Raw genomic sequence first — 12,485 nt, 5'->3', positions numbered from 1 at the left:
AGAACTGGTGGCACAGGAAGTAACTGTTTAATCCCAGAGGATGTAGGCTGACCCCTGTGTTCACCGCCAGATACTGACACATGAGAGAACCAGCAATGGGCCCGAGGTTCGGAGCTACTTGTGTCGGGGGTACTGAGCTGATGAACCTTGGGTCTGATGTTAAGAGGACTCTTTGAACAGAGTCGGTACAGTATTAGGGTGCCACTCATGCTCTGTGGGTGACAGGGAGGACAAAATTATCAATGGAGTGTGAGCTGGAGCAAGAGGGTGGAGTTGTCAACATGTTGGCTGGGGTGCAAGGATTCTGTGTGATTTTGAACTAACATCAAATAATGCCGAAGGGAAGAGAAGCAGTGAATTTGAAACCCTGCTTGATCGGAAGCTTCCTTTTCTTTTGCTTTGATGCCTGCCAGGTGGATGAAGGCATGGATTCTCTTAATAGTGGTACCTATTGGGTGCCTGGGTGGCTCAGATGGTTAAGCGTCTGCCTTCGGCTCGGGTCATGATCCCAGGGTCCTGGGATCGAGTCCCACATCGGGCTCCCAGCTCAGCGGGGAGCCTGCTTCTCCCTCTGACCCTCTCCCCTCTCATGCTGTTTCTCTCTCGCTCACTCTCTAAAAAATAAATAAAAATCTTAAAAAAAAAATAGTGGTACCTATTGACAATAAGTAATATCAGTAGGACAGCTTAACTGAGTTCATTCTGCTGTGAATCTGCACGTTGTAGAGACTAGTTTGCAATTCTTCTTCCATCAGACAGATTCCCATTGGTTATCTATTTTTTTATTCTAGAGAGACTGTACAGATTTTACAGCTGTCTTTGTCCTCTCTAGTAGTTTCTGCCTCAACCTGAGAGTTTCATGTTTTGCTCCCAAACTTTAGGCTCCTACTGGCTGGAGCTTCCTGATTCTTCACTCCTGTGACTGCACCGAAGCATTGCCCTATGGGAAGTCATGTTTCACAATAAAAACATGAACATAGCAGGGCCAGTTAAGTAGCCTCGCTACTTGTGGCATTTTACACATTTGAAGAAAATGGTAGTGTCACTGTCCCTCTTGCTCTGGTTCACCGTTCCCCACAAATTCAATAATATCAGGTTAGTTCTTTCAAACTCTGAGCCCCCTGGGGCCTGGCTCTACGTCTTTATGCCCCGGTCAATTCAAATACACCTCTTGGTGATCTAATTTTTAATTCTTTCTCCAACTCTTAGTTCATTTTATCTCAAGTAGAGCAAGAGATTGAAGGGAGGAGAGGGGCTGAGGTGAAGGACGTGTGGTTGAACTAAGACCAAGAACTAGAAGAACAGAATTTCGGTATGTAAACAATTTGAATCTGGAAGGGAGTGGTTACCAGCAATGGCAGGGTCTAGGGAGGGGTCATGAGGCTTGAGTTGGGAGACTTTACTTTCCCGGCAAACTCCAGCTCCTTCATTTGTATCAGCTGAAATATCGCTTCCAAAGAGAAACTTCCCCTGGCGAGAGTCGGCTTCCCCCACAGCCTCCATGTTGTAACCTCTCCTTACTCACAGGATTTTTTCATTATAGATTTTTCATATCTATTGTGAAACAGTTTCATACGTGCTTAGTCTGTTTAACATCTTCGGCCACCAGCTAGACTGTGAACCCCATGAGCGCAGGGATAGTGTCTGACCTGCTCATTGTTTTATTTCGAGCCTGTGGCACAGTGTTTATATGTGATGATGTAGAGAGGATGTTAATAAATGCTAATGGCGTGTTATGCATGATGCCCAGTAACTCACAAATTTTACCTCAGGGAGCACTCATACCTTCTGAGTGCTTGTTGGTTCTGTCTCCCCTTGTTTCTTTTTCTGGTGTGACTAACAGTAAAACCATTAAAAATGAAAAGAGTGAATCTGTGTATTAGGGATAGCAAGGATAAGATGGATTCAGGGTTCAACTTCACGCTACACCAAACTAGGAATTTAGAGAGATTCCAAAAGAGTTGCGGTGGTGGTGGGGGGGGGGGGGGGGGGGGTGGGGGCTGGGAATGCAGGAAGAAAACTGGTGCAAGTGAATCAGTCATTTGGCTAGAGCGGATGGGAAGTGAGGGATGCCCAAGGACTGGTTTGGAATGAGGAAGGAGGTGCAGGGGACAGAGAGGCCATGGGCTCTGAGCCCTGGGCACTAGCCCGGCTCTCTAGAAATTTAGGTATGTAAATAAACTGTAGATTATAGCCCCTTCTCATCCCGGTAAAGGAGAATTTAGCCCCAGCTGACATGTGTAGGCAGGTTAGAGTGGTTTTAAAGGCTAACAAAGATCCCTGAAGGCGAAAAGTTAGATTCTATCAAAGCTCCTTATTATTTTGAACCCCTCTGTACTCCAGGTCCCCAGTCTCCAGATCGTTCTGAGAAGGGAAGAAAGACCAATAATCACACCTGCTCCACTTGATTCCTACCTCACCCCTCCACATTCACCTGTGAATTCCTATGCTGCTGGTCCTCATTTTCTGATGGCTTATCTGATAATTATTCTTGTACTTCAAACCTCCTTGTGGTTCTCTGTTGCAGCCATGACCTAAGTCACAGGGAAGAACAATGCTCGATTGCACCAAAAATTTCCTCTCCCGGGCCAAATGGTGACTGATCGCAGCACCCTGACCCTCAAAGATCTCAGTCTGCCACCAGCTGCCAGGACCCTTAGGGGAGAGAAAGCCACTCATGCTTTTTGATGTAACTTTTCTACTTCAGCCCCCATGATGCGGTCCTGGTTCTCAGAGACCTAAGGAAACATGATGTCAAAAGGCCATGTTGTTCATATAAGGAGATTTTTGAGATTCAGAATCTAATTGGTGTTTGAGCTTCAGAAAGTGGCAGATGAAGTCTCCGATCGCATCTTAGATGGTAAAGTGTGTCTCTATTGGCTCTCAGTAGGGAGGATGTCAGAGGATGTGTTTATATTCTCCCCTCCCATTACTGTAGACCTTTGCTGATGTCCTGATACCTCCTTGCAGGGTTATTTTGCAGCTGGGACTGTGACCTTGAAGACATGGGAGTCAGGATGACTTTGAATCTCTCTCTTCAGGGACTCTGTTTCCTCCTCAGCACCATGGTGGCTGCTCAAAGTGAGTTTCCTGGGATCAACAGTAAGGGGTGAAGGGAAAGTTTTCTGGAGACAGGGAGCCAAAGCCTCAGTGTAAACCATGTGTTTTTGACCAAAAAGGAACCACACTGACTGTGAATACTGGGTCTTCTCCTCTGGGGTGTGAACTGGTCATAGTGGCAGATTCTGCAGAGCAATGATATTGAACCCAGACTGAGATGGGTCAGTGACAGTCCGATTCAAAGTCTTCCTTGTCTTCAGGGAGTGTTTGGTTAGTCCCGGTGGCTCCCTGTGTGTGGGAAGGACCAGTGATAGACCTCAGCTGTGTCCCTGGGCTGCTCCTTGCACACTGCAACTGTCCACTTTGCAGAGGACCACCCCTCAGGGTTTCCATGTTTTATATGTTTATGTGACCGTAGGCTATGTGCTTGTGTGTGTGCGTGTAGAGTGAGTATGAGGGGAGTATGAGGAGCGTGTGAGAGCTGTCTGTGCGGGAGGAACTGGGCTGCTGAGAAGTGACTGAGTCGGTTGCTCTATGAAGCACACGGTGCCCACAGTGTTGGGAGTGCCATGTCCCGTATGTTACCAGATCGTAGATAATCTCACACCTGCCTCTCCTCTCTGGCTCCTCTCCTTCAGTCCCACGGCCTTCTCTCTGCTTGACTGTGGTGTTTGCCCCGCACTGGGTTGTGGGAGAGGCTTTGCCTCCAGGCCTCGCCTCTTCCTACCAAGTGTCTGTTGTAGAGCAGAGGCACCTGCAGCCATGACAGGAGGCCCTTTGCTAATAGAGATTAACTGATGCCCAGCATAGTTATATTAAGTCCTTGTGAATCATTTCCTGACTTACCGGGATCCTGGACTGGTCCGTTCTGAATTCTGGAGGGTACATTTTCTCTCTCCTGCATTCTTCTATCCCTCTCTGAAAGTTGGTTTCCACTGAGCCTTAGATTCAGAGGACTGCAGGCATCAGGGATAGGCTGCAAAAACCCTTGCCTTAAGCCTAGAGGAGGCAGCTCTTTCAGATTTGGGTGCCAGTCCAGGCTGAGATTGCTTACAGCTTTGAGTGCTGTCAGTGCTCATTGTCTTCCTCCTAGACCTCAGTCTCTGTCCTTCCATGATTCTCCTCAGGAAACCCCATCCCTCCAAGTTTCTGCTCCATGAGTGTTGGCCAGATGCTAGTGAAGAGTCTTGATGACTGAGGTGCAGATAGAGGTTTTGGTCCCATGAAGGCGAGAGACAATGAGTGTTCTCATATAAGGCCCCCTCTGCTTACTAGGAAAACTATAGGGAATTTCTTCAGTAGTAACTTAGGTTGCAAGAACATTTCACCAAAGCAAGCATTCTTTTTATGTTCCCAGAACCAACACCATTCAGTGTTATCCTACTAAAAATTTATTCTGTTTCATACAATATTGGCCTTGCTCTTTGTAAAACAATAGTCCTGACCTTTCAAAGCATTTCATGATTTCTGAATTGGGCACACATTTCAGGAGTCTCCACTGTGAAATGCATGATGGCCATTGGCAAAAGATTATCCTTTGAATCACAGTTTATGCCATTATACACAGAAACATAGACCCTCAGAGATTGGACAATTCAGTATTTATTATTTTGTAAACTCTTTTTAAAAATTAACAATATATTTTGGACATCTTGTTATTCTTATTTTACACACTAAAATGTTTTATGGTAGTATGACAAAAATATGGACTATTATAGGGGTATTATGGAAAATTTTAGTTGCTTCCAATTATTTCATTATATGACCGAAATGCAATATAGTCACCTAATCACCCGCTTTGGTTATTTAGTTGTTTTCAATGTTTTGGCTTTCATGAAACATGTTGTTCTGAAATTCCTTGCATTTAAATGTAAATCACTTCATAATTGTTTTTCTTTTTTTTTTAATTTTATTATATTAATCACCATACATTACATCATTAGTTTTTGATGTACCGTTCCATGATTCATTGTTTGCGTATAACACCCAGTGCTCCATGCAGTACGTGCCCTCTTCAATACCCATCACCAGGCTAACCCATCCCCCCACCCCCCTCCCCTCTAGAACCCTCAGTTTGCTTCTCAGAGTCCATTGTCTCTCATGGTTCATCTCCCCTCCGATTTCCCCCGCTTCATTTTTCCCTTCCTACTGTCCTCTTTTTTTTTTTTTTTAACATATAATGTATTACTTGTTTCAGAGGTATAGGTCTGTGATTCATCAGTCTTACACAATTCACAGCGCTCACCATAGCACATACCCTCCCCAATGTCTATCACCCAGCCACTCCATCCCTCCCACGTCCCACCACTCCAGCAACCCTCAGTTTGTTTCCTGAGATTAAGAATTCCTCGTGGTTGGAACTGGAGGGTATTATGCTGAGCGAAATAAGTCAATCAGAGAAAGACATGTATCATATGACCTCACTGATATGAGGAATTCTTAATCTCAGGAAACAAACTGAGGGTTGCTGGAGTGGTGGGGGGTGGGAGGGATGGGGTGGCTGGGTGATAGACACTGGGGAGGGTATGTGCTATGGTGACCGTTGTGAATTGTGTAAGACTGTTGAATCACAGACCTGTAGCTCTGAAACAAATAACACATTATATGTTAAAAAAAAAAAAAAGAAAAAGAAGAAGATAGTAGGAAGGGAAAAATGAAGGAGGGGAAATCGGAGGGGGAGATGAACCATGAGAGACTATGGACTCTGAGAGAGAAACTGAGGGTTCTAGAGGGGAGGGGGGTGGGGTAATGGGTTAGCCTGGTGATGGGTATTAAAGAGGGCACATACTGAATGGAGTACTGGGTGTTATACGCAAACAATGAATCATGGAACACTACATCAAAAACTAATAATGTAATGTATTAATTAACATAACATAATTAACAAAACATAACATAATGCGATTAACATAACGTAATTAAAAAATAAATAAAAATAAAAGAAAAAAATATAAAATGCTTTTGAATTTGACTTGCTCATATTTTGTTGAGAATTTTTCCATCTATATCAGATGTTTTTCTTTTCTTATGTGGCTTTCATATGAGAGTATTGCAGGCATTATAAAATGAGTTTGGGGTGTTCCTTCCTCTTTAATTTTTTTCTAGAACAGTTTCAGAGGATTGCCTTTAATTCTTTAATTTTTGGTGGAATTAGTAAGTGAAACCATCTGGTTCTGGTATTTTCCTTTTGGGGAGGTATTGATTACCGTGTCCTTGCTCATTATTAGTCTTTTGAGAATTTCTGTTTCTTCATGATTTCTTCTTGGTAGGTTGTATGTCCCTAGGCATTTATCCATTTTATAGGTCATTGAATTTACTGGTGTATGATTATTCACAGGAATCTCTTTTGATCCTTGGGTTTTCTGTGGTTTCAGTTGTAATGTCTCCTCTTTCATTTATAATTTTATTTATTCATGTCTTCTGTTTTCTTAGTTAAAGTTTTGTCAATTTTATCTTTTCAGGTAAAGATAAAGGTCTTATTTTACTTAATTTTTTCTCTTGTTTATCTGATCTGTATTTCATTTATTTTTGCTCTGATCTTTGTTATTTCCTTCCTTCTGCTGCTAACTTTGGCTAAGTTACTTGAGGTATAAGGTTAGGTTTTCAATTTGAGATCTTTATTTTTTGTAACATAAGCATTTATTGCTATAAACGTCTTTCCTAGAACTGCTTTAGTATTCCATAGGTTTTAATATGTTGTGTTTCCATTTTTATTTGTTTCAAGATATTTTTTTGAATTCCTTTTGAGTTCTTCTTTGACTCATTAGTTATTTAAAACTGTGTTGCTTAATGTCCACATTATTGTAAATTTTCCAGCTTGCTTTCTTTTGTTGATTTTTAGTTATATACAATTGTGATTGAAAGAGATAGTTGCTATGATTTTAGTCTTCTTAAATTTGTTGAGTTGTTTTGTTGCCTAACATGTGATTTATTCTGGAGAATTTTCCATGTGTGCTTGGGAAGAATATGTTCTACTTCTGTTGGATGGAATTTTCTGTATCGGTCTCTTTGGTTCATTTGGTTTAAAGTATGATTCAAGTCCCATGTTTCCTTGTAGATTTTCTGCATGGATAGTCCACCCGTTTTTGGAATGGTATATTGCAGAACTCTACTTATTATTTTATTGTTGTCTATTTCTCCCTCTGGATCTGTTAGTATTTGCTTCATATATTTAGTACTCCAATGTTGGAAGCATATATTTACAATTGTTGATGAATTGACCACTTTGTCATTATATAATGGCCTATTTGTCTCTTTTACAGCTCTTGACTAAAGTCTATTTTGTCTGTACAAGTATGGCTACCCCTGCTTTCTTTTGGTTTCCATTTCCATGGACTATCTTTTTAAATCCTTTCACTTTCATTCTGTGTGTGTACTTAAAGCTGAGGTGAGTATCTTGCAGGCAGCATATATCTGGTCTTTTTGTTTTTATCTTTTCAGCTACTCTGTGTCTTTTGATTGGAGAGTGCGGTCCATTTACATTTAGAGAAATTATTGATCTGTAGGGCTTAATTAATGCCATCTTATTAGTTGCTTTCTGGCTGTTGTATAGTTCTCTTGTTCCTTTCTTCCTCTTGCTGCCCTCCTTTGTAATTTGATGATTTTTCATGGTGGTATGCTTTGACTCTTATCTTTATCTTTTGTGAATCTACTATAGGTTTTCTCTTTGTGGTTACCATGAGGCTTACATAAAACACCTTCATGTAAAGCAGTCTATTTTACACTGATAGCAATTTAACTTCTATCTCATATAAAAACTCTACCCTTTTAAGTTTCTCCTTTTATGTTTTTGATGTTACAACTTACATCATTTAATATCGTGTACCCATTAGCAAATTGTTTTTTCTAAAATTTTTTTTTTTTTTTTTTTTTTTTTTAGAGACACACACACATACACACACACAGAGTGCATGCAATCATGAGTTGGGAAGGGGGTGAGGGAGAGAGAGAGAGAGAGAGAGAGAGAGAGAGAGAATCTTAAGCAGGCTGCACACCCAGCACAGAGCCTGATGTAGGGCTCGATCTCACAACCCTCAGATCATGACTTGAGCTGAAATCAGGAGTCAGACACTTAACCGACTGAGCCACCCAGGCATCCCTTAGCTATAGTTATTTTTAATAGTTGTATCCTTTAACCTTTATGCTAGAGTTAAGTAGTTAATACATTGCCATATTATAGTGTTAGAGTATTCTGAATCTGACTATATACTTACCAGTGTGTTATGTATTTTCATATGTTCTCATGTTACTAATTAAATATTTCAGTTTGAAGAACTAATTTCAGTGTATTTTTTGTAATGCAGGTCTAGTGGTGATGAATTTTCTTAGCTTCTATTTGTTAGCAAAAGTCTTTATTTTTCCATCATTTCTGAAGGACAACATGCTGGGTAAAGTATTCTTGATTGGAAGTTTTTTATTTTTAGCACTTTGAATATATCATATCATTCTCTCCTGGCTTGCAAGGTCTCTGCTAAGAAATCTACTGATTGTCTTATGTGGATTTCCTTGTATTGAATTTTTTTTATGTTGATGCTTTTAAAATTCTCTCCTTATATTTGATTTTAGGAAGTTTTATTATAGTTTGTCTTGGATGAGATGATTTTGGGTTGAAATTTTGCGGTGACCTATTAGCTTTATGAACTTGGATGTCTAAATCTCTTCCTTACTTTGGAAACTTCTCAGGCATTATTTCTTTAAATAAGCTTTCTACCCCATTCTCTTCTCTCTTCTTCTGTGGCTCTGGTGATTAGTACATAGTTTCTTTTGATGCTGTCCTATAAATCTGATAGGCTTTCTTCATTCCTTTTATTCTTTTTCTGTTGCTCATCTGATTGGATAATTTCCATTGATTTGTCTTTTCACTCACTGATTCTGCTATTGAAGCTCTTTATTGAATTCTTCATATCAGTAATTGTATTCTTCAGCTCCATTTGGTTCCTTTTTATGTTTTCTATCTCTTTGTTGAAATTCTCATTTTGTTTGTGTGTTGTTTTCCTAATATTATTATATTGTTTATATATGTTTTCTTGTAGTTCTCTGAGCATCTTTAGAACACTTATTTTGAATTTTTTGTAGGGTAATTCCTATATCTCCATTTCTTTTGGACCATGTACTGGAGGTTTACTGTATTCCTTTGGTGGAGTCATTTCACCTTGATTCTTCTTGATCCCTGTAGCCCTGCATAGGTGTCTGTGCATTTGTAGGAGCAGTGACCTCTTCTAGATTTTATAGACTGATTTTTAAGTAGAAGATCTTCACCTGTGAGTGAGGGCACACTGTAGCATGCTGTGACTTGGGTGTAGTGATGGAGGGTGCCAAGTGCAGGGGTGTGTGGCAGCACTGGGTCTGGGGAGCATGATGTCTCTTCAGGTCAGGTTGCTGAGGTCCACAGCTTTGACAACTATGTGGACCTTGGAAAGAACTGTAGGGCATCTGTGGTGGCTGCAAGAGCTGTTGGGGTCCTCAGGAGTGACTCTGGGGCTGGGGACTGGGGACCAGGGTAGGCAGAGGTAAGACTGGAAGGAAATTCTTTCTAGCTAAGAAGTTTCTTCTTTGTACTGAGCAATATTGGCTTGAGGGATAGGATGATGCTGGCAAAATGTGCAGTCTTTGTGTTGCCAAAATTTCTCAAATGGACTCCCAAGCTTTCCTAGAGTGCCTTTGTTCATGGAAAGCTATCTAATTATTGATCATTTTGTGGGGTGGGGGGGATGGAGTCTGGTGTCTCCTACTTTGCCATTTTGGTGATGTCACTTAAATAGAGTGTTCTTGAGTATAGAAATTTAGATTGACAATTTGTTTCTCCTTTGGATCATCTAAGGCTTCTCTACTCTGTACTGGCATCTCTTGTTGTTTTGGGGACTTAAATGTTAGTATAGATGTTGCTCAGTTGGAGGTAATGTGTACCAATTCTGTCTTAAAATTTTTTTCTTTGTCAGTTTTCTGCTGTTTCTCATCATTTTAACAAGAATAATTAGGTTATATTGTAGTAACAAATAACCCACATTTCAGAAGATTAAATAAACAACATTTATTATTCTTACACTACACATTCTCTTCAGTTTGGCAGGGCCTCTGCTTATGATTATTCAACTTCTTAAGTTGTTGACTGCCTCCCTCTCTTATGCCACTACTTTAACATGAGGCTGTAAGATTTACTGTGGTAGATGCATATAGTGGCTTTTATATATTTCTTTCTGAAAGTGCTACACTCGGTTGTTCTCATACTTTGTTCAGTAAAACAGATCACAAACTCATGCTTAATTTCAAACAAGCAAGGAAGTATTGATATTTCCATGTGCCCCAGAGAAAACTTGAAATATTGCTGAACACTAGTCATATCTATCACATCCATGATGTGTCTATAAATAAATTCCTTTTTATATGGCTTGCTTGAGTTTTGTTGGGTTTATTCACTTTAAGGATTAGTGTCTTTCATGAGTTCTGGAAATTTCTTAACCAATATTTTTCAAATATTGCTTCTGCTCAATTTTATTTCTTTCTATGTGTGTGTTGCTCTCTGTCTCCTCTCTTTCTTCTCATATTTTAATTTAAGTTGCTCCACTTTATGTCTCTGATCCTCTTTTCTGTATTTTTTATTCTTTTGTTTCTCTGTGCACCACTCTAGATAATTTCTTCTAACTTATTGTTCACTTCAATAATTCTCTTTACCTGAATTTAATCTGATGAAAAAATTTTAATTTCAACAAATATATTTTTCATTCATGGAAGTTCTTTTGGGTTTTACAGTTTTTTCTATGCATTTTTTTTTTTAGTTCCTTGAAGAATCCTTAAGAGTGTATTTTTATTTCTTTGAATATAGTATATGTGGTTTTTATATAACCAACATCTAATATATCTAATATCAGAAGTGTCTACCGGTTTCAGTAGTTTCTCTTGGTTATTGTTTTTTTTTTTAAGTATTTTATTTATTTATTTGATAGAGAGAGCACACAAGCAGTGGGAGCTGCAGGCAGAGGGAGAAGCAGACTCTTCGCTGACCTGAGCCGAAGGCAGATGCTTAATGACTGAGCCACCCAGGCGTCCCCTCTTGGTTATTGTTAATGGACCTTTGTTTCTTTGTGTATTTGTCTATTCTGGACAATGTACTGGGTATTTTATTTATGAAAATTCTTTATAGAAGTAATTTGAGGCCTGGCATGAAGGCAGTTTCTTCTGTGAGGATCTTATTTTAATTTTTCCATGATTTTATGGCACTTTTAATAGTAGGCTACCTTAATACAAGTGCAACATTGATATTATCTAGATAATCTAGAGGTTCAAACTTTAAATGTAATTTTATACAAGGGCACGTCTATTTCAACTAGTATCCCAGCTATTGTGGAGTCTGTCTTCTGTTAGAGTTCTCATGTGGGTATGGGTTTGGGATTTGATTTGTGCCTCCTCACCATCAAAGGCCATAAATTAAACACATTTTCTTGAATAAGCTAATGCTGTCAGGTAAAAGCACATTCCATGCTCCTGTGTCCCAACGAATTCCCATTTTCCCTTCAGATTTGACCTGATTTTTCCTTCCTATCTTATCAGGTATTTAATCTTTTAAGATCATTTTTAGTATGTTTTATTCCACTTTTTATTTTATTTATTTTCAGCAGAAAAGATAAATTCAAATAACCAAGCTTACTATTCCTAAGAAAGTCTCCTGGAACTTTTCACAGTAATGAAATCATCTGCTTGCTTGTGTCACCAACTAGATACAAGCTACCTCAAGACAAGAATATTGTCTAATTATTTCTGTGTTTACAGCATTTAGCACAGGATCTGCCTCTTAATCCATTATTTTATTATTATTATTTTAAAAAGATTTATTTATTTGAGGGGGGAGGGGCAGAGACAGAGGGAGAGAGAGACTCTTAGGCAGGCTCCACGCCCAGCACAGAGCCCGATGTGGAGCTTGATCTCTCAAGTCGAATGCTCAATTGACTGAGCCACCCAGGTGTCCCTTGATGATTTTATTATTACTATTATTATTTTGATGATTTGACTATTAATAATAGTTTCTTATGCACTTTTAGGATCCCATTTCAATCTTTTACTCTCACCTCAATTTTAGACTTTAAAAAACAACTGAGTAAGCTTCACAGGATGTCTCCCTTCTTCTACTATCTCCTTTACCTTCTTCCCATTTATCTTTATTTCCTTCCTAGAATGTACCTCTTCAGGTGCTATGGATTGAATTGTGTCCCTTCAAAATTCATGTGTTGAAGCCCTAGCTCCCATTTTTACTATCTTTGGAGATAGGGTCTTTAGGAGGTAATTAAGGCTAAATGAGGTCATAATGGTGGGGCCCTAATCCAATAGGATTGGTGGCCTTATAAGAGGAGAAAGAAAGAGAGTGATCTCTCTCCATCCTTTCCCTGTGTACACGTACTGTGAAAAAGCCACGTGAGCACACACAGTGAGAC

This window comes from Neomonachus schauinslandi, chromosome 5, assembly GCF_002201575.2.
Source record: "Neomonachus schauinslandi chromosome 5, ASM220157v2, whole genome shotgun sequence".
Lineage (NCBI taxonomy): Eukaryota > Metazoa > Chordata > Mammalia > Carnivora > Phocidae > Neomonachus > Neomonachus schauinslandi.
The sequence above is the reverse complement of the archived record's forward strand: the minus strand, read 5'-3'. Positions refer to the sequence as shown.